We start from the raw sequence: 22,065 nt of genomic DNA on the forward strand, positions 1-22,065 counted from the left end.
AACTGTAGATTTAACAGTGAAAAGAAATAGTAAAATAGAAATTCTACTCTTAAAACAAAAACAGTGACCCTAGTGCAGTAGAAGGCATACAGAGGAAAGCCAACACCATGTAATGTAATATTAGTTTTGCATTGTATAGCAAAGCATTCTGTAGAGGCATTTTGATTTACTAGCCACAGATCTTATCTTTCGCAGCTAGCCACACAGGCTCCTGGTATTAATAGAGCTTTTTTTTTAACCCTTTTAGAAGCTGAAAAATCATTTTAGAAACCTGGAGACATTTTCATGCACAAAATGTACAAAAATGATTATGAAAGAAAAGTAGTGATTTGTTACAATTCATGGCTTATAGTTTCCAGCACTTCTTGCAAATTTATATCCCATGCTACATACTTATATTTTTATACGTTTGTTCTCATGACTTCATTTGAACCTACTGTAAATAGTAGGTTTATTTGTTCAGAACACAATAATCAAACAAACATCCAAATGAATATATGTACTATGTACTAATATATGTACTATATGAATATTTTTAGAGTTCATATTCGATCTCTAGTCGTAACGATTGACAAAATATTTCAGCCTTAAACACAATAAATATTAATATTCAGAAATATGCCTCAAGAACATAATAATTTAAATAGCTCTGGTCTAAATCCATTAGCATAGAAATGACAATAGCAAGTAACTTAATTGCTTAAAACTACACAACAGCATAATGGTCTGAATTTGATATTTATAAAGAATTGGACAATATGTGATACACAGTGGTACCTTAGGTTTCACTAACAATTTTCATACACATGTGTACAAACAATATAGAATATATGCTTATGACAATTGTGAAATAGGAATGGCACATAATCATACAACAATAATAATAATAATAGTAATAATAATAATAATAATACAAACACAGTAAAATGCACATATGAACAATCTTCATAATTTTCTTTAAAATACAATTAATGCTAATTAAATAATCAGTAACTTGTTTAATAAGAAATTACTATATATTTTGAACATGAAAATATAATGCATGTCCCGTTGATAAAATAACAAAAAGTAAATAAGAAAAAAAAAAAAAAGCAATTCATAGATAGCTGGTCACACATGAATTCAGTATATATCTGGCTACAAAATTGTTTTATATGAAGTGAACTACTGTATAGTAAGTTCAAAACTCAAACTTACTTAAGGTGACCACTAATGCACTACGCACACAAAGCCTTCATGTAAAGGAGTCTCACTGAATGCTTTTTATCATAACCTAAACCTATGTGTTTCTTCTTAACCTCTTATGTACAACACAAACCTCAGAAAAACAAAACGGATTCCCACACAGGAACATCATAAAGTAATTATTCTGTATTTTGCGTGTTTGGCTTCTATACAGTAAAGTATAAAACTGAGCCTCTCTATGCAAAATAATAAATAGGTAAACAAAAAAGAATAATATTGTACTTTAAGTCGCTTATGCCTGATTTCTTGCATGTGGATATTAAAATGTCCATAAAGCCAAAAGTATACAGTGCTTGCACATAATCATAAAGTGCACTTTGCTGTAATGCTTGTTTTGAACATTGATCAGATGTAAAAGAACCAGTGAATTTGCAATTTCTACATAATAGTAACATTTAAAAACTTCTTACATTTTGTTAGAATTTCATCCAAAAACTGAACACAAAAACGTGGACGTATGGGGAGTTGTGTGCCAATAGGGAGACATGTGATCAAGTGAAACAGCTGCCTTTCCGTCCTAATACCTGCGGTGAAATGCTGGACAGACTGAGTCTAATTTATAAATACAATTATAAAAGAATGGAACATTGCTGAAATCATACAAGAGGAGCATAGAAAGCTGTTTCAAAATATCAAAGTCATGAACATACAGATATAATATGAAGAGGAAAGAAATGTTTTATTCTGAGATCAGTGCAGTTCTAGAGCGCTGAATGTATACTGTAAAGATGTGTTTCATTTGCTGCAGTAATAACAAGAACTTGCTAAGCACAGAGGTTCTCCACAAAATGTTCATACTCCATAACACAATTTTGCAGATTGTGCTGGGCCAAGTTCTATTAGATTGCACTAGACAATTAAAAAAAATTAGTTACTCATTAATAGTAAAATTAAAAATATTATTATAAACTTACCTTTTAAATACTTAGGAATACTCCCAAAATGAAGGCTAAAAATAATCAAAATCAGTCAATAGAAAAAGCTGATGTCCAATATGCCATTTAGGAAAAACACAATCCAAGTGAGCACTGGCAGTAATGGAGAAGGTGCTGGATTTCAGTATCAGAGGGTTCTTTGTTAGCTGTCAGTATTGTCTTGAATCGGGTAGCACTTTTTGTCCTCCTTTGAGCTGTCACTGTGCTGCCAGCTCTCTGCAGTTATTTAAGTTAACTAAAGAGGTGATCTGGATAGTAAACAAGTCCTGCTGAAACCAATGGCTTTCCACACCCTTCTGTTTATAGTAAGATGACTTGCGCTCAGAGGTCACTACCATCAACAACTCCTGTCTTTCAATGGGTATCTAGTGTGCAGCATGTATCCTAAGGCTCTTTTTATCAAGCCACCTTCCTCAGACCCTGCTCACCGGCTGTCACAATGACGCATCTGCTCCTTATTGTTTGAGACTCCTGTAAAATGTGAATGGAGTCATGTGTTTTATTATTATACATTCAATCTGCAATATTCTGTGTTTTAATGTATACTTGTGAATGCAGTGACTAATGACAAACCTACTTTATTATGAGACACTTACAGTATTGAACTTTAATGGGTTTATGCAAGTTTTGGTTTAACAAAAATAAATTAAGGAAACTGATCTAATAACCACTTTATGGTACATTCTACTTCATTTATGCTTGAAAGTCATTTATAGTTTATTGCATTCTCAAAAAGACAAAACCCAATTTAGTGTTCATTCTTGCACCCACCATATTTGAAAACCCATGCAGTTCCTCTTCCCTGCCTGGGGTGTCGCTGTCTGCTGTAGTGCTTCTAGCACCGTGTGGTCTGTATATCAGCACTGATATGCAAACCAGACCTGTGCTAGAAACATAACAGCAGACAGCGACACTCCAGGCATAGAAGAGGAACTGCATGTGTTTTCAAATATGGCGGGTGCTAGAATGAACACTACCAATTTATACTACTGTACAACATCAGACAAATATCACCTGTACTAGATATTAGCTGGACATGTGTTGCTACAATTCATGGGGTGATACAAGTACTAGCACATACTACTAAACATATAACACCTCTACTTTGTAAAAACATTTAGGTGAACATTTACATTTGCCAAAGAAATAACTGTACATGCCATCATTTAGTTCACATTATACTAGAACGATGTAACAGGAAGAAAAGGAAATAGATTATCCTTTTTGATATAAATGAGTGCATTTAGACAGCTGCATTTTAGCATAATGTGAAAGTACATTATAAATTATTAAAATAAATATAGTTTAGAATTTTTTTCATTTTCTTGATAACTTTTGTAAGTAAAAAAAAAACATTTTCTGTAAGCATCACAGTAACTCTCATTTATCACAACACTTTAGTCTATTTGTCTTACAGTATTCACCAACCATAAGAAATATGGTTGTTTGCTGTGGGAAGCCGGAAAGCTATTATATCTTTAGCTTTTGCAGTGACAGAGAGAGGACACAGGAGATTCAAGAGATGTCAAAGAGCATAGGAGGCCCAGTGCTGATTCAGAAGCCACCCAGCAAGAGAGATTAACCCCTCACTTGCCTAGTCATGTGACATCACCCTATGTGCCCTATACTGTAAACCACTGTGTGGAATTATGTCTTCAATCATCATCATCATCTGCAGTTCAGCTGTTCTTGTTAAACAATAAGATCAACATAGATATATGATTTATCTGTACTGTGAGCAGAATGCAAGTCCTCTATTGCTTTATGTAATTACAGATAACAGCTATCGATGCAGGTGTTTAAAGGTAACCACCCAGCTGGGAATTAGTATGCCCTATAAACAGGCCAGTATTATGCAACTATTCTTTAAAGGACATTTATGCAGAGATAAATAAACTTGCAGAAGGATCTCAGGACAGGTCTAGAGTTTGGCAGCAGATACAATATTCATTTTCATACTCCTCATGATGGGAACGACAATGGAGCGGTAATTCTATTAGCACAACATATGACTAGCCTAGCTTGTCAGCAGCTGGATAACACAAATGTCATATTCTGGCACTGCTGTACCTGCTGTGGTAATTGCTTGCCTTGGTTTCTTTAGATGACAACATCAGAAATGTAGCTATGCCATCTCAGAGACCGTTGCAAAACTCTTCTGACAGTGGGCTAATACTCTGAAAACAGAAACGTCTCCTGTGCAGCATGCAAATCTCCGAGCTACAACAGCCATGAGACTGTTTCATTGGCCAGAATCTATTTAGTGCCAGACATTTTTTCCTATCTGTGATATATTTTACTGTTTCAGAGGTGAATGATAAAGTATATAGAAAATTCCAATGTAAAATATAAGACACACATTTGTGATTTTAGAGTTAGAGGATTACAACCTTTCTCAGGTTAAAATGGTCCATGACTGGTTGGTCATCAAAGTCATCTGTGCAGATTGGGTACAAAATCCCTGCAGTCACAATCCTTACGGTCAGGATGCCAAAAAAAGAATTTCAATGGTCAAAATCTCAACGAACCCTGGTAAGTGTTTTAACCCTAACCCTATCCTTTACCCTAATCCACCCCTCACAAAGCCCAAAGCTGGCCATACATCAGAACGATTTCAGGCCAGAACGCACAATTTTGATGGGTCGTGCGATGTATTGTGTGCGTTTTCAGTGCAAATCGTGAGGTGTTTCAGTACAATGCGCTGGCCCATGGGTCCGGAGGTCAATCCTCAGATCTTATTTGCTGCACGTAAGATCTGAAGATGCTGCTAACAACCTGTATGTTGGGAGTTGCATATCTAACAACAGATATGTGAAATTACACACGTGAGATCTATCATGTGTGTGGGAAGCTTCCGGATCGGAAGCTGGTCACTCTGATGTATGGCCAGCTTAACTGTAACCATCCCCTCCCGCAACCGAATTCTGACTGCTGGAATTCCACTCTCAGTATTTTGTCATAAATTGTTGCAAGAAAAGAAAATGCACATTAAATGGTCTTTTGTGCTTTTCCTGTAAACTAGTACTATAATATCATCCTTGCAGGACCACCTATACAATTAAATAACACTAAAAGAGTATATGTTGTAACTAAAACAAGAAACTATATTGTGCCGCACTTTGTAAGCAATGGAAAGAGTTATAAAATATATGCTGTGAAAACCAAAAGCGATCTGTTTACAAACTAGATTTACTTGAATCCTTGAATGCCTTCTTAATGTCATCATACAATAGGTCTTCACTAACAACTTTGTTTCTATTGAAAACTCAAAAGGTACAAATTGAAGTAAAAGAGACAATTATTCCAGTTCTAGTGAATGGGAGTTTTTTAGCCAATCGCTGTGCAATCGACACCTTCAGAGGTTACACATAGAGACTGCAGCCAAATCTCCAATGCAGGACAGTTTATGCACGTAACATGAACTGTTGATGTTAGGCTCAAGATGGCGCTCTTCCCATAGATGACTACAGACAGCTTGACCAGCCTAGAAATAGTCTGAGTGAAAGTTACACCTGTGGCACATTTTCGGCACCAGTTTTTGTCACCACTACAATGTTGAAATGACAGATAGGCGTCTGACTTGGGTTAAAACTCATAAAACATGATTGATTAACTCTAAGTAAGTAATGGCAGTTCAAATTAAGCAGCGACTGCCTTCATTTCAAAAGGACAGTGTATCACAGCTTTATTCTTAGACCTATCTCCCAGGACTGGGGGAGTCATTAATAAATATTTATGCCCGGGCATCCTATTCTTGGGGATTTTAAAATCTTTAATGACAGCTAGTTGAGATTAATAGAGGTTTTAAAAATAGATGCAATGTATGTAAAGGGATACTGCACATAACATGCTAACATTATCTTCAAATATGAATCCATTGTCCTTCACTGTACAAATGATACAACTGCAGTGTAAGTCTACAGGGAAAATATTGTCCCAAAAGTGACTTTCAAGAAAAAAACAACCCGTTAATTAAATATCAGCATAAAACAGTATTTGAATGAATATACTTACAGGACATCTGTACTGACAAATATAAAATAATAATCTTGTGACTATAGTCACTTTATACAGTATATTGTAATATATAATAAACCGCATATACAGAACACTAGTGCACACAGCCTATGTTTTTGCACAAATCCATATGGAGATTTCATCTGATAACATGGTGTAAATAACACAAGTGCGTGGTAAACCATTGCAACAAATTAGACATGTGCTTAATTAGCTTAACGTGCTTTGGACTCAGCTGAAGTCTGGTATGCTGCAGAGGATTACTGCACATTTTAACTATTTGTAACCAGTCTCCCTATGCTTTTGATTTTGCATGCGATGCAAATTTTTCTAAACAATAGTTAAGACAACTCTATAATAAAGTAATGTTGTGTACACAACTTTATAATAAACTAATGCTGTGTTCACAACTTTATAATAAAAGTAATGCTGTGAGCACTACTCTATAATAAAGTAATGCTGTGTACACACTGTGCGATGTTGTTTGCGATTCAATTCTGATTCGATTGAATCGAGCAGCAAGCAAAAATAATTTGATTTAAACTATATAATACAGATCTGTACTATATAGTCTTATCTGCACAGTCTATTTCACTGTTTGATTTATACTAAACGGGACCGCGCACCGGGATCAAATTAGCATCAATTGAGGCTGAAAACTGTTAGATGCCCTTTCAATTTCGATTGTATAGTCAAAATCAAACAAAATCTTGATCACAAAATCTGTACACAGCTTAGCTCATTTTGGAGGACTACTAAAGATTTTAATCGCAATGAAAAACTACAGAGAAAAAGCAATAGCCACATGGTTATAGTAAATGGGGGGTGGGGGCAGTAATAGTTTGATATACTGTTTTAACATAAATGTTAACTGAAACAATGTTCTATAATATATTAAGTATCATCAAATAAACAATGCAGCACCTACATATAGTAAAAAAAACTATCAATATGCAACTAAAATAAATTCTACCTCATGTCTACTAATTGCAAATGAAAGGATTTTGTGAAGGACATTAACTTTTCTTCCCACAATGAATGATACTGAAGACCACTTCAAAAGAACCATTGCTATTGTTTACCTGCTTTCAATTGGAAGAAGGATGTGACTGGGGGTGGGAACAGAGTGAAATGCAATGACACAATACACAGTAGCCACTGCCAGAGCTCATCTGATAATAACCCCTGGCTAAGAAAGAATGGTTCCTATTGTTCTATGAATTAATACACTGTTTCATGAGAAGCAAACACCTACAGCCACCCACACTCTACTACTAGGGAACTCACAGTATGTGTATGTTCGAGACAAAATTAGTACTCTAATTATGATTCTTCTTAAAATTGTATAATCTGCAAATTAAAGGTAACACCATCATGTTGAACCAATACAGTATAATTAAACTTAGAATCATTTATTGCTTATATTTGCTTGCTCATTACATTTTGAAACATCTTTTTTTTTAAAGAAAATGTGCTAAACAGCCTTTACAGTATACGACTGCATTATAGAATTACATTAGTGCAGAATGTGAGGTTTTGACACGAGCCTTGATAAGCAAATTAATAACAACGTAAAATAACTATTGAGTAAAGCAGGGCCAGATATGGTGACGTAAAAATGTGTGGGGGCCGACCATTCAGCCTGACATTCTTTGAACCATTAATTACATCAGAATGGTCCCCCACCCTGCCCCCATTCACTGTATGTCCCCCAGCGTGCCCCCACTCACTGTATATCCCCCGACTGACCCCCCTTCTCCGTAATTTCTCCAGCCTTCCCCTTTGCTGCTCCCCCCTCCCCGCACACTGCTGTCACTGTGATCGCGGTGGAGGGTGATATATAATTGCAGCAGCAGGAGTTGCACACATACTCATCTGAAAGACGGCAAACACGTGGCAGCTGGCAGCCTCTCACCAATGCAGACAGCAAGCCAGCAAGGTAAAGGCGCGCTCGTCAGGGTCCCACCTCTAGAGTCCTGTGCTGTGCGTCCCACGTAAGCCTCCAGCCACCCACTTGTGGCTGGAGGCTGCAGGCCACTTGAAGTGACATCACGGGCCGCAATTGGCCAATCGGGCCAGACTTTGGACATTCCTGGAGTAAAGCATGTGTCCAGTTTGGCTTCCTATAGTTTGGCTTCCAGACCCATCATTGAGCAACCCTTTATTCCTTGAATTATTTAATCATCTGAGTGGTGTGGCCATGCCTCATTAGATAAAACTAAGTGCATTTGCATGATGAACAAGGGGAGAAGGGGGGGGGGTGTCACCATGAGCCCTCAGCCATTGGTGAACCCAGAGGGGAAAGGCATGATCACTCCTCCTTATAGGCAGAAGAGACTACTGCTGCTGCTTCTCCGTGGCAGCCGATTCCCACGCAGCAGTGCTGGGCTGGGGAGAGAAGCTGCTGCTTCTCTACCCTGCAGTGGATCGGTGCCCCTCTAGCAAGCCAGTCTTGGGTAATTAGTACAGTGCAGATATGATCTGATAGTTATTAGCGATCACTAATATAGATTTTTATCAGTGCTTCATGCATTACAAGGGAGGAAAGTATCATCTCATCATTCTCTAAATCATTCCCATAAAATAATATTCTGATTTGCTTGCAAAAGAAAGAACCATCTATTCAATTGTACTAGAAAACAATAAGTGAGGTCTAATTCAGCTAATTTATTGCAAAATATGAATTGTGGTCTGTCATTGAGGTGCGGGAAACACTGCAGTTTTAAAGTGGTTAGTAATTATAGTACCTACTCATACTCATCCTCTAAATAGACCCCCATTTATGAATGGTCAGGATCTTACGCCATAGACCATGCCTGTGTTCCATGTTCACCTACTGTATATACAGTAACCATTTCTGGTGCTCCCATGCAAAGCATGGTGAAGTTGGTTAGGATGGTACTTAGTGATTCACAAGCAAAAAAAAAAAAATTTAAATATTTTTTTTATCATTTAAGTATTTTAATATTTAAAAAAATACGACTTCAACTACAGTGCATATGTGTAACTGGGCAATTCCAGTTAATCTATTCACGAATGCTGCTTACAATGGTCTGGTGAAGGAGTGTGGATCATGGGATAGATAGTATCTAGGTTGACATGCACTAGGTCAACAATGACAAAATATTTACATGGAAAATGTGGACACATTGCTATGAGTTTCTTACATTTTGTTGGCGTCAATATAGCAACCTGAGCATGTGGAATGTGGACCTCCAACTAGTATAATGCGTACCCTTGCTTGCTTCAGGCCAGGTGCATTGCTCCACTACCACTTTAAAAACTTGATTTTAAAAAATTTGATGGTGTCGACCTTTGTAAATTTTGACCTATTGCATGTTGACATTTAGGTGTCGACCTATTGACTGTCATTGTAGACCTCAAATCATTGTAGACCTCTCATCCGGATGAGGGATGCGGTAGGTGCAGTGTAGCAGAAAATATATCATGGAAAGGAGTAGCTCTCAACTGCCCTGGTGATTTTCCAGCTATAAAACTAGGTGCTAACATTTTGTGGGTGGACATAATAATAAATAGGTCCCTAATGCTGCTAAACCATTTGCTCTGCTCCAAGGAAACAACACATACTGCCATGTAATATATAATACCTATATATTTACATATTTATATATGCTGCTTCTATTCCACATGTAGATAAACTGCGTCTCTACAGTGCCCATCTGTCATAGATTATTTCTGCTCTATACTTCTTGGTCAGTGGTCAAGAACCACTAAGACTGCATGTGTTGAGGATCTAGTTTCATAAGCACAAAGATCATTAACTGCCTTTGCTTACGCAAGAAAATCCTTAAAAAAAATAGGAGTGCTATGCAGGCTATTCACTAACATGGTGGAACTGAGAACAGTATTATGTGCTATAAAGTTGCCGAAAAAAATAACAGGTGCAATATTTGCACTTGGATTTCCAGGTAAAACCAGGGATTTTATTAGAGAATATCAGTTTAAAATTATGTATTTTGCTCTACAGGCCTCTACCATTACAGTGTTCGCATCTGGCTAGACAAAAATTAGCATATAAACAAATAAATATAGTAATGGTGAAAAAACACTTCTGCTGTTTGATTAAATAAAAAAAAATGTGTATGTGTATATACAGATAAGGCAGGCCTCTTCCTTGTTGGCGAATAGCCAGAACGTCAGCGCTGTCGATCCGCCAGCGGCCTGCCTCACCATCTGACTGAGACGCGCGTGCCTCTCACGCGCACGCGAGTCACTTAATTATAGACCCTGTACAGGGCACACAACATAGTTGGAAGACCATAATTATTCAACTTATAGTTTAGGTCGCCTATTAAGTCGATCCAGGGGAGGTAAATTGAAGCACCCCCAAGCTACATAATTTATAGACCCCATACAGGGCATACTATATAGCTGGATGGTCCTATACTTAATTAACATATAGATGATAAGACCTAGCTGGCCTAGAGGAGACCAATAACAATCCTGCATAGTCAAGATCATAGGATTAAGGAAGTTACCCTTATACATATATATATATATATAAACCGCTCCAATCGTTTTTGGGTATACCCCAGATAGAGACATACAATGCTATCATATCAATAATGAAAGATTGTCTTGTCATATTCCCCTGATGAAGTCTCTGTGAGACGAAATGCGTTGGGATATTTCTACTTGCTGTTTTTACCCAATAATCCTGTGAAGACTAAATAAACAAGTGTTGGAAGAAATCTCCTTTTCACTTCATTTGAATTTGGATAACAATTATTGTATTTGGACATTAACATTTACACATTGGTCGCCATAACCACTATTGTGTGATATATATATATATATATATATATATATATACACACATACATACATACATACATACATACATACACACACACAGCAATTCTACAGAATATTTTGTCAACATTCAGAAGGTCGATACTGAAATACAGATAATGCCAAAATCGATGATTGTCGACACAATGAGTACAATAACTTTTTTCAATGTAAACCTAACCCTCAGCCTAAATCTATCCCTAACTCTAACCGCAGCCAAACCATGGGGGGGATTTACTAAGATGGGAGTTCTATTTCATATGGGATGTTGCTATGGGCAACCAATCAGAATCTACTACTTTTTTTTATTTAGCCCCTTCTAGAAGATAATAGATAGTAGCTGATTGATTGCCTATAGCAACATCCCATGTGAAAGAGAACTCACATCTTAGTACATTTCCCTCTATAAATCTAATCTTGCCTCTGTCCCTAACATTAATTGCATACTATTCGTAACCCTAAAATCCATTGTAGACATTCTGGCTTTCATAGTTGATATTATGTCATTGTCAACATTGTTAATGTTGATATGTATGTTGCAATTCTGAAGGTAGGCATACTGAATGTTCCAGTGAAACAAATATACAATTATCAAAATTAATCAATGTACCAATATACCAAAGGGACTGTCACTATTGACCAACCACTATAGAAGCGTTTATGCTCGTGTGCCTGGTCTCATACCTCCTAACATGATCCTCTCCAGAAGGGACAGAATGCTCTATTCCTGGACTTTCCTCTTAATTTTTGATTGCATCACCTGTGGTGAAGCAGCTTTCTTATCCATTAACCTGTTTAACACAGGTGATGGCAATCATACAATAAGAGGGAAGTCCGGGAACAGAGAATTCTGTCCCTCCATGAATGGATCACGTTGGGAGGTAGTTGTTCTGTCCAATTACCCACATACAGTAGGTCTCCAGTAACATTCTGTCAATAGTTTGGTCAATAGTTGGAACCAGGAAGTGTGTACCCAGCTTAAATATAAACATTTTACAAATACATACAAATGTTTTTGATTCTGAAAAATGTATCCGTGTATCAGTATATTAAACCATACTTGCCTACCTGACCCTCTCCATGAGGGAGAAAATGCTCTGTATGATTGCCATCACTTGTGATGAAACGCCATTCTTATCAATTAACTTTAGTAACTAGATTGCATTTCTCATAATAAGTATGGGACATGCAATCTGGTCAAATTTACTATAAGTGGCAAAAGAATGTCAGTGAGCGCTGGCTGTGAAAAGACCACCAGCTGCAGCTGGCAATTCCACAGGCCTAAATTCAAATCCAATACCCAGGTAGAGCTTTCTCTGCACGTAGGAAGAGAAAGCAGTGCAGTGACGGACCAGTGTGATTAGCTATGAAACACAAGCTAATCACTGTGTAAAATAAAAATACATAAATATATAAATAAATAAAAACTTATACTAACCTACCCAGGTTCTGCTGATCGGTGCTCCAGTGAAGGGTTTTGATCATCTGGGCTCTGTGCTGCTGCTCTTGTAACCCCTAGTGCACTACAGTAAAGCTGCAAACCAGTAGCTAACTTTACAGCACTGCAGATCACAGAAGCAGGAAGCCTTGATGACTGGCAGCTCTGCCGGAGATAAGATAAGTGATCTTCAAGGAAGATGCGTATGATCAGCGGTATAGGGGGTCATGACGATGGGGTAGGGGGTTTCAGCGGTGCACTGTTGGCTGCGACGGCACATGCACAGCACATTTTTGGGGTATTTTCTTCAAAGAATAACCCAATAATGTTGCAATCAATCTCGGTCTCTGAATGCGATAATTGATACATCCGTTAAATGTACTCAGCTATTGAACTGCTAAGGATACGGATGGTGATAAAACGTTCCCTAAGGTAAAAATATCACATACTTTATTTAGCCAAGAAGGTGAACAAATACAAGAGATATTCAAACTATCCCCTCCTCTATCACCCAATGTCAAATGTTCTATTGCAATGAAGAATTTTGACCCTCTAAAACAATTTTTTGGTGTACAATGATTACACAATGACCCGTATTCTGGTTCACTGGCAAATGCAAATTCCTTCTCAAATGGACAAAACCATGTGCACTGCAGGTGGGGCAGATGTAACATGTGCAGAGAGAGAAATATTAGGGTGTGAGTTTGTTTCTGTGCAGGAAAAATACTGACTGCTTTATTTTTACACTACAATATAATTAACTACAATTGAAGTAAAACCCCACCCAAATCTTAATCTCTGCACATGTTACTTCTGCCCCCTGCAGTGCACATGGTTTTGTCCATTTGAGAAGGTATTTGCCTTTGCAAGTGAGCCAGAATAAGGGCCTTGAATGTTCTACCATCCATAGTGTTATCAATCTTATATACATTTAGATATAGATCTCTCTCTCTCCTGATATATATATATATCTTCCTCTCCCGCCGCTCTACCTCCACCTCCCCCCTCTGTTTATCTCTTCACTGGCTCCCCATTCCTTTCCGAGTTCTCTTTAAACTCCTCACCACCACCTACAAGGCTCTCTCCTCCTCCACAGCTCCCTACCTCTCTTCACTGATCTCTATCCACACTCCCTCCCGTCCTCTTCGCTCCATCGCTGACCGCCGACTGACCTCTCACCTAATCACCTCCTCCCACTCCCGTGTCCAAGATTTCTCTCGCGCTGCCCCCCTGCACTGGAACAACCTCCCGCCACCCATCAGGCTATCTGATTCCCTTACCTCCTTCAAGCGCTCCCTCAAAACCCACTTTTTTCGACTAGCCTATCCCTCCTCCTAACCTCTTTTGATCCTCCTATCCTGCCTCCGTTCCCCTCCGTTCCTACTTATCCTATTGTATTTCGTTTGTCCACCCACCTATTTTTAGTATGTTAACTCTTATGAGCAGGGTCCTCCTTCCTCACGTACTCACCCTACCTCATTACCTCACCTGTGCTCCTGTCCTGTTCTTCCATTCCTCTACTTCATCTTCAGTCTCCTTGACAATTTTGACACCTACTTCTGAACTGATGCTGATTTTAGTTCTACCAGCTATACCCCTATTTATACTGTATCTTTCAACACACCCTGTACGTTACCTTGTAATTTTTTTTTTTTTTGTTTGCTATGTACGGGCTGCGGACACTTTGCGGCGCCTTATAAATAAACGTACTACTACTATATATAGCTGGTGGTGGGTGGTCCGGCACTCCGCTCGATTAGTTGAATAATGCTCCGGTGTCCTCAGCCATGTATGGATAATAGCTGTGGGGGTTGCTGCGGCACAACGGAGACTGAATAGTTTCAAACAAGAAGTTTTAAGGTGGTTATAACACACATCACGTGTCCGACATTTCGGGGTCTACCATGCCCCGTTTTCAAGGTGAGAGATACATATGTATGAGATGTGTAAGGAGAAATACATTTTCATTGATTCTTCACCAAGTCCCAGAGTGACGCCCATTATTCCTATATTGTATTGGTGGTGAGTACACCACAAGGGAAGGCACCCGGGCACAGGAGTTTCACAAGAAGCGGGGAGTGCCGGACACTATACTGCTATATATATATATATATATATATATATATATATATATGTATATACATACATACACACACACACACATACACAGAGTACTTCACGTCTGCTGAGTGATTAATTTTCGAGTGCCGCCGCCCCCCTCTACGCCATATGTTATCGCCAACCACACAGTTGCCGATTGTCACCGACTATCCAGAATCTCCCTGAGGAGGAGTTTGTTTTGGAGTGCCACCTCCCCAAACTTTGTATTGGATATATCTATATCTATATATGTCTAGTGTCCGTGTGTAAACAAAACACTGCTAGCTGCTGGCAGTGAGTTAAATTACATATTTTTCTCTTTCACACATACAGAAAAACAGAGGCAATCACAAGGTAGCAGACTAGCTTTCGAAGCTTTTGCTTCAAGCGGGTTTAGCTAGAATATATATATATATATATATATATATATATATATATTTTTTTTTTTTTTTACCACATCTACACTCTTTTGGTAATCAAAATAATAAAAATGTGTTCTTTTTTTTGATAGTTTTACTATGAGGTAAGTTACAGTACTAGGGACTAAATTATCTCTTAAATATTTATGGCTTCTCGGGTATAACACCTCATAAAATAGCATTAAACTTGAAAACACATATCAATGGTTATTCCAGATTTTTTTAATCTCACAGTGTATCGTAGTTCTAATGTAGGTATTTGTATGTGTGTATATATAGAGAGTGAGTGAAATATTCGAGCACGACCATGTAAACATTTCCTTTTTTGAACAATTTCTCCATATTATGCTAAATTGTGAAACCTGAATATTTTTATTCCCTGACCCTGAATGGCAACTTAAATAGCTATTGCTATGAATATATATATATATATATATATATATATTTTTTTTTTTTATCAAATACCTATATGTACTGTAGATGTACAAGTCTCATTCTTTCCACAAAGTTTTAATATTTTTTTTATGAAAATGTTAAAATCATTATTGTTTCTATTAATTAAAAAGTCAGGAGTAAGAACTATTCCAAACTATAATTACTTGGCCTATAAACCTTTTATAGCATTTCTGGGTATCAAATACCTTTTGTGTGATATCCCAAAACACCTGAAAATATTTATGATACCCCAAATGTTACATGGTATCTGTAGAATTTTACTGTAGAATCCGCTCCAATAGATTTTTTGTTATTATTAAATATTATTATTGTTAGTGATAGTAGTAGTCAAATATACAGTATGAACATTGCAATCATTCTGATCTTAGTAACGCAAAATGCCTGAATAGCTAGAACTATAACACAATGTATCAAGTACCATATGCTTTATCCTGAACTGGCTTATCAACAGATCTGGAGGCAATTTGTAGTCTTTTATACTGGTCTTTTCATATTAACAGTCAAATAAAGATGAAAAAGAAACGAAGAAAAAAAACAGACTGAATTTCAGACTATATTAAACTTGGACTTATTCCTGCCACATTTTAGAAGAAAAAAAGATAAACTCCAGAAGAAATAGCATTTTACAAGGTCATGTATTAAAATTAACACCAACCAAAATGATTAACATGCAGATTAAATAAACACATAAAATGGCAAAGAATGGCCAAAAAATATTTAAATACTATAACAATAGGAATTCACATTGAAATACATTTACATTTTCACATTGAAAATGGGAAGAGGCTGGCATATGAAGCACCACAAGTTTTGGTTTCCAAAATGTTGTCCAAATTTCCTATACATTTCCTAATTCTACTGGCATACTGCAATGCTTTTAAATTTGCTAAGATCTGATATCTAAATCACCTTACCCAGTAACTATCAGCTGTCAATTGAAGCTATAAACAAACTGCTCTAAAGGCATACTAAAAAATACCAGGATTTTGTATTGGTGTGCCTGGATCATCTAACCAGCACACATCAAAGCACATGTCCTCTGACAGGACTCAGTTCTAGCCTCAGCAAAGGTGTGTCTTCATCTTTGCCCATCTTACTACATATACTGTATATGTAACCTCATACTTCTAGCTTCAAAACACCACACAGTGTGAAATGCCAGGCCAAAATGGTTCCTAATGTCAGGCATCTTATTTGCAGAAAACACATCTAAAGCCACTACACTCTAGGCGTTTAGCGGCACCGCTGAACCAGTAACTAAATTGGTTAACGATATCATACAGTGACATCACCGGGAACCCGGCTATGCATGCAATCGCTCATGATATAGTCAGATTGAGCTGTATGCATAGATTAGGGGGAGAATTGTTAATGATGCGTGGGAGTGTGCATTCTTACCGATATTAAGCATACACAGTGAACATTTTTTGGTACTTGTGTATTATCACGGCGCCTGCGAAATTGACAGCAAATCGGCCGCAAATCGCATGCAGAAATCGGATGCGATTTAGCGGTCGATTTTCCACAATTTTCTGCTGATTTGCATGCTACTCCTTCCTTGCACACCCCCACTATCCAAGTTAGCCTGAAGCGTGGGGAGGGCAACGAACCCCACAAGGGGACACGGATTACTTGACGTGTATTCAGCGTCTCCTTGTGGGGCACACTTCGCTCGCCGCGCTTCGGAATCGTTTTCCGCGTCCGCTCGTTACGCTTCGGGCTCGGTGGCTCGCTGCGCTCGCCATGCTTTATGAAATCAACTCCACGCCAATGTGGATGGTGGGGTTATGAACAGGTCGGGAGGACACCTACCGCGTACGCTCGCCACGATTCAGGCTGACTTGGATAGTGGGGTTGTGCAAGGATGGAATAGCATGCAAATCGGCAGGAAATCGCAGAAAATCGCATTGCGGATCAAACCGGCAGCTAAATCGTATGCGATATCGTATGCGATTTAGATGACATCGGGCGCCGTGATAATACACAAGTACCCATTTTATTTTTAATTATACAATAATTTTCTAAGTGATATCTTTAAAAAAAGAAGAAAAAAAAGCAAGCAGTGTGTATAGTGCTATAGTTGCATCTCAATGTCATTAGAACTCACCAGGAGACTGTGCTGATTAATTTGTTATACAAAACATGTATATTGTGTGTGACTGAGTCTGTATATGTACTCTAGCGCAACGAAATTTGCATTTAAAGAAAGATATGGCCTCTACATTGTAACACTTTATATACAGATTCAGAGAATCAGTTGAAGACTACACTGATGTGAAACATTTCTACTTTTCAATAATCAGCAAAGTGTCCTATGCAAAAATAAAAAAAATGCACAAAAACATGTCCGAAGCTAGCAGACTCTCAAAGGACCTAATGTTCCAAGTAGGGCTGTTTGATGTGGCTGTAGCAATGATATCCACCTACAGTATTTTAATTATTGCAGAATATCTTTATTAGGTATAATAGCAAAGCAAATCAAAGAGAGATTAGTGCGAAATACAAATGCAAAATGAATGAAATATAAAATGTATAGCACGGAATATCAAATTCTTTATCACAAGTAATAAAATAATCAAATACAAAATCTGTAAGAGGCACAACTTCAAATAATCAATTTCAGGTATAAAAAATAAAGAGTAACAAAGAAAGAAAAAGGTGTAGCTTGGAAAAAGGAAGAGGAATTGCAAGTATGGGGGACCTGAGACCCAGAATGGAGGGGGACATAGAGATATAAAGGGATAATACAGGAAAGGGAGGGAAAGAAGAGGAGGAGGTTGCTCTCAATCAGGCATGCATGTCTGAAATTGTCCAAAACCAGCCCTTTATGAAAAATTAATCAAGGGCTAACACATAATTACTCTCATGGAGGCAGAACGGATGCATCATTATCAGTGCGAACCCCAAACCAGCCCTCAAAAACCCGAGCACCATGAATCAGAGGAATACTCACATTCAAGGCCATCTCACCACTACTTAAGATGAGGATGAGCAATGAGATTCTTTTTTTTTCATGAAAATACAGCTTAGAATATCCTTATTTATAGTTTAATTAGCAGCAAAGGGACATCCTGATAAAATTTACACAAAGAAGTGGTGCAAAATATGCTCTGGGCACATTAGGAGAGGCAGAGGGTAATGGGGAAAAGCAGAGGGAGGCAGGTGATGACAAGGGAAGGCAATGAGTGTCTATGGAGGCTCAGTGTGGTCTCGAGAGGCAGTGGGTGACTGGGGAGGCATAGAGTGGCACAGGTAGAGGGTGACAGGGGTGGCAGGGAGAGATAATTCATGGCAGGAATGATTGTGGAGAAAATGAGTGCTAAGGAAAGATAGCGGATGACAAGGGAGGCATTGCAGGACAGTGAGAGGTAGTTGGTGATTGAGGAGACAAGGGGTGTTAAGGGGAGCCAGTTGGTCATCATAACTACTGGTAGATGTAATCAATCTGGTCCCTTTATAATAAACTACCATCAATAGGCTCATAGACTCAGTTATGGGTTGAAACAATTAAAGTAAAGAGAGAGTAAAGAGAGATAATGGAAGTAACAGGGTGGTCTGGTGTGGCTGGCTTGGTTGTGAAGTGGCTGGATGGTAGGGGCTCTCAGTTACACAATATAGCAGTGTAACTAAATACCTGTTTACTTACTGATGGGTGATGGGACCTGGGCCCACAGCAAAATAGCATGGATGGCTCAGCATAGGTTGTGAGATGGCACTGCCTGGATATGAAAATGGTAAAAAAATAATGATGTCATCCCCAGTGGCTAGAAATGGAATGCTTTGCCCACAGTTGTTGGTACTATGTAGTTCCTGGCAGATGTAGGCACTGGGGTGAGCTTCTGTATTGTAGGTATGAAAATAACTTTTTCTGTGTGTGCGTTTCTGTGTTCAATAAATGGATGGCTAAGGAAAATTGTCTAATGTTGAGATACACAACTAGCCACAAGGATAAAAATTCCAACTTTCTTAACACGACTGACTTCCCGAATAGAAGACCAGATATATACAGATTTATATAGATTGCTTTAAACAGTTATAGACTTCAGTATATAAGCATAACAGTGGCTTTGTGGAGACATCTGCACTATGTGCATATAGAACAGAGAGCCAGAAGAATTGAAGAAGAGCCAACCATGGAGGTGAGTACACATGGACACTAGAGGTGAAAGCACTGTTGGGCATATGGGGGGGGGGGGGGGGGGGGAATGTGTAGCACACAAGGCACACTGAGGGGCATATTGGAGGGGAATTGTGTGATATACATTAGGGTTACCACAGTTTAACTAACAATGCCCTAATGTGGACCAGTCTGCACCCTCCCTAGCTGGCAACAGAGTGCAATTTTTAATGGAGGTGGTCCCAACAATTTACTTGCATACTGACCCCCACAAGTCTTAATCCTGCCCTGGAAGAATGTAGAAAATGAGCATCAGCTAGATCCAGAATGCACCTCCACCTGCTTTATATCCCCATAATCACTTTGCCAGCCCTATCATAACCCACTTGTTTTTAATTAGTATGCATTCCAAATAGCCCAAGATCTTGAGAACAATATTATCCAGTAACTTGAATATATCTGCAGTGATAACGGATGACAGTATATCTTGGCAAAGAGTGCCAGAAATTGATGTAAAACAATGATTTAAAGCACTTTGCCTTGGCTTCATGTCCTCCAGCTATTAACTGGTGGGCAGGTTTATTCACACAATTAAATTGTTAACCCCTTCCCGACATTTGACGTACATTTACGTCATGGTCGGGATGTACTTCCCGACACATGACGTAAATGTACGTCATGACTTTAAAGTGTCACCGCGTCTAGAGACGCGGTGACAGAGGGACGATGTCTGCTGTCCCTGACAGCAGACATCTTCCCTCATTGCCCAGGGGGGGCAGCGATGCCCCCCCCCGATCGGCGATCGTTGCAATTGGCTGTTCAAATGTGAACAGCCAATTGCAGCGTTTACTGTGTTATGTATATAATTTTGACTCTGTTGCCCCCTACTGTCCAAAAAAAATAAAAGAAAGTTGAAATAATTAATGAAACATAAAGTTTACATATGGTCTATGTTAGTTATGAACTATTTTGAGTGGTATGATTATTTGTCTCACAAGCAGAAAATTTAACATTTTGCAAATTGCAAAATGTTCAATTTTTTTACGACATTTTGGTATTTTTCACACAAAAAAAAACTGTATCGACCAAAATTTACCACTAACTTAAAGTACAATGTGTCACGAGAAAACAATCTCAAAATCACTGGGATAAGTAAAAGCAAAAAAAAGTTATCCCCACTTAAGTGATACATGTCAGATTTGAAAAAAAGGCCTCTGTCAGGAAGGCAAAAACAGGCTGCGTCGGTAAGGGGTTAAAATAAGTGTAAAAATTGCCAGGCATACATTTGTATTCATCATAATGACCTGTAATGTTAACTTTATATAGAAAAAATAATTTTATTTTACACAACATATATTATTAGAATTTATATAACAAATGTGAGTGACATTGTCGTTTTTAGCAGATATTTTGAACATCTCTCACAGAGATGTTGGTACTCAAAGAGTTAAAAAGGGTAATCAAAGAAATGGACCACAAATACCTCTATCGATATTATAAAATTGACAACCTTCTATTTATATATCTTAATGTAGAATGTGCATGATGTTCCTAAATGGAAATCATGATAGAACTTACTGAAACCCATCATGCACAATGCAAGTCACTGCAAACAATTCAGACATGTTCTAGAAACCAAGTTTCTGGGAAAATAAGTTTGAGATCCTGGCTTCTAATGTACAATGCATCAGGGTTGCCGACTTTTGTAATCTCAGCAGGAGTTCTGAGGCGGGCTTAAGCGTGACGCGTTTATGCCACTTTAGCCCCATCCCACCTCCACGAGGGGTCCCACAGGAACCGGCGAGGATTGCCCACCTTTCCGGGGGGCCAGGAGAGTGACCCGATTTTCGGGACCCTCCCGGCCATTCCGAGAGGGTAGGCAACCCTGCAATACATCGTGGACATAGTGGATGGTTTGGCTGGGCATATGCAAGATGCCACAAAAACACATTCACCCCACAGGATAATCCTAGAGGAACGCCAGCTGTTCCGCAAGCACTAAACAAGACCACAAGTCTGCATCTGCAAGAGTGGAGGTTTTGGAATCGCAACAAACGTTACATATAGAGACATCAAAAGCCACAACCTCAAAAATGTACCTGCAGTCTCGTGCTGTGATTATAACAGGGAAAATGCATTTTTAGTTACGGTTACCTGGTGATGCATGTGTTTAGGACTAAAAGGCATATGTGTTTATTCTAATCCATGGGTCTTCAAACTGTGGCCCTCCAGATGTTGTGAAACTACAAATCCCAGCATGCCTTGCCACAGTTTTGCTATAAGGGAGTGTTAAAACTGTTGCAAGGCATGCTGGGATTTGTAGTTTCACAACATCTGGAGGGCCACAGTTTGAAGACCCATGTCTAATCTTTCAAATTTTAACACAATGCCTTTTTAATATGAAGAATCCTCTAATTCGAAATACAATGTTCAGATAAGCCAGTTTAATGCCCTATGATGGTAAGTTTTAGGGATAAGTTTGGGATGCTGGGACCCCTTGGTTGGTGTGTGCTGGCTGCTTAGTGG

The 22,065-nt window shown here is 38.4% G+C and overlaps 1 protein-coding gene across 10 annotated transcripts in view; it reads right to left on the minus strand.

Annotated features, from left to right (window-relative positions):
* The window catches only part of EYA4 (EYA transcriptional coactivator and phosphatase 4), a 274,048-nt gene that overhangs the window by 145,967 nt on the left and 106,016 nt on the right, over nucleotides 1-22,065 (minus strand). For 2 of the 10 annotated variants that reach the window (XM_083176671.1, XM_083176668.1), the window contains exon 3: nucleotides 2,160-2,651. The exons of the other annotated variants lie outside the window; for them this stretch is intronic. The gene's annotated coding sequence lies outside the window, so the exon portion shown is untranslated. The remainder of the gene's footprint in view (nucleotides 1-2,159; nucleotides 2,652-22,065) is intronic. 10 annotated transcript variants of the gene reach the window in all.

Source organism: Crinia signifera, chromosome 3 (assembly GCF_055691185.1).
Source record: "Crinia signifera chromosome 3, ASM5569118v1, whole genome shotgun sequence".
Lineage (NCBI taxonomy): Eukaryota > Metazoa > Chordata > Amphibia > Anura > Myobatrachidae > Crinia > Crinia signifera.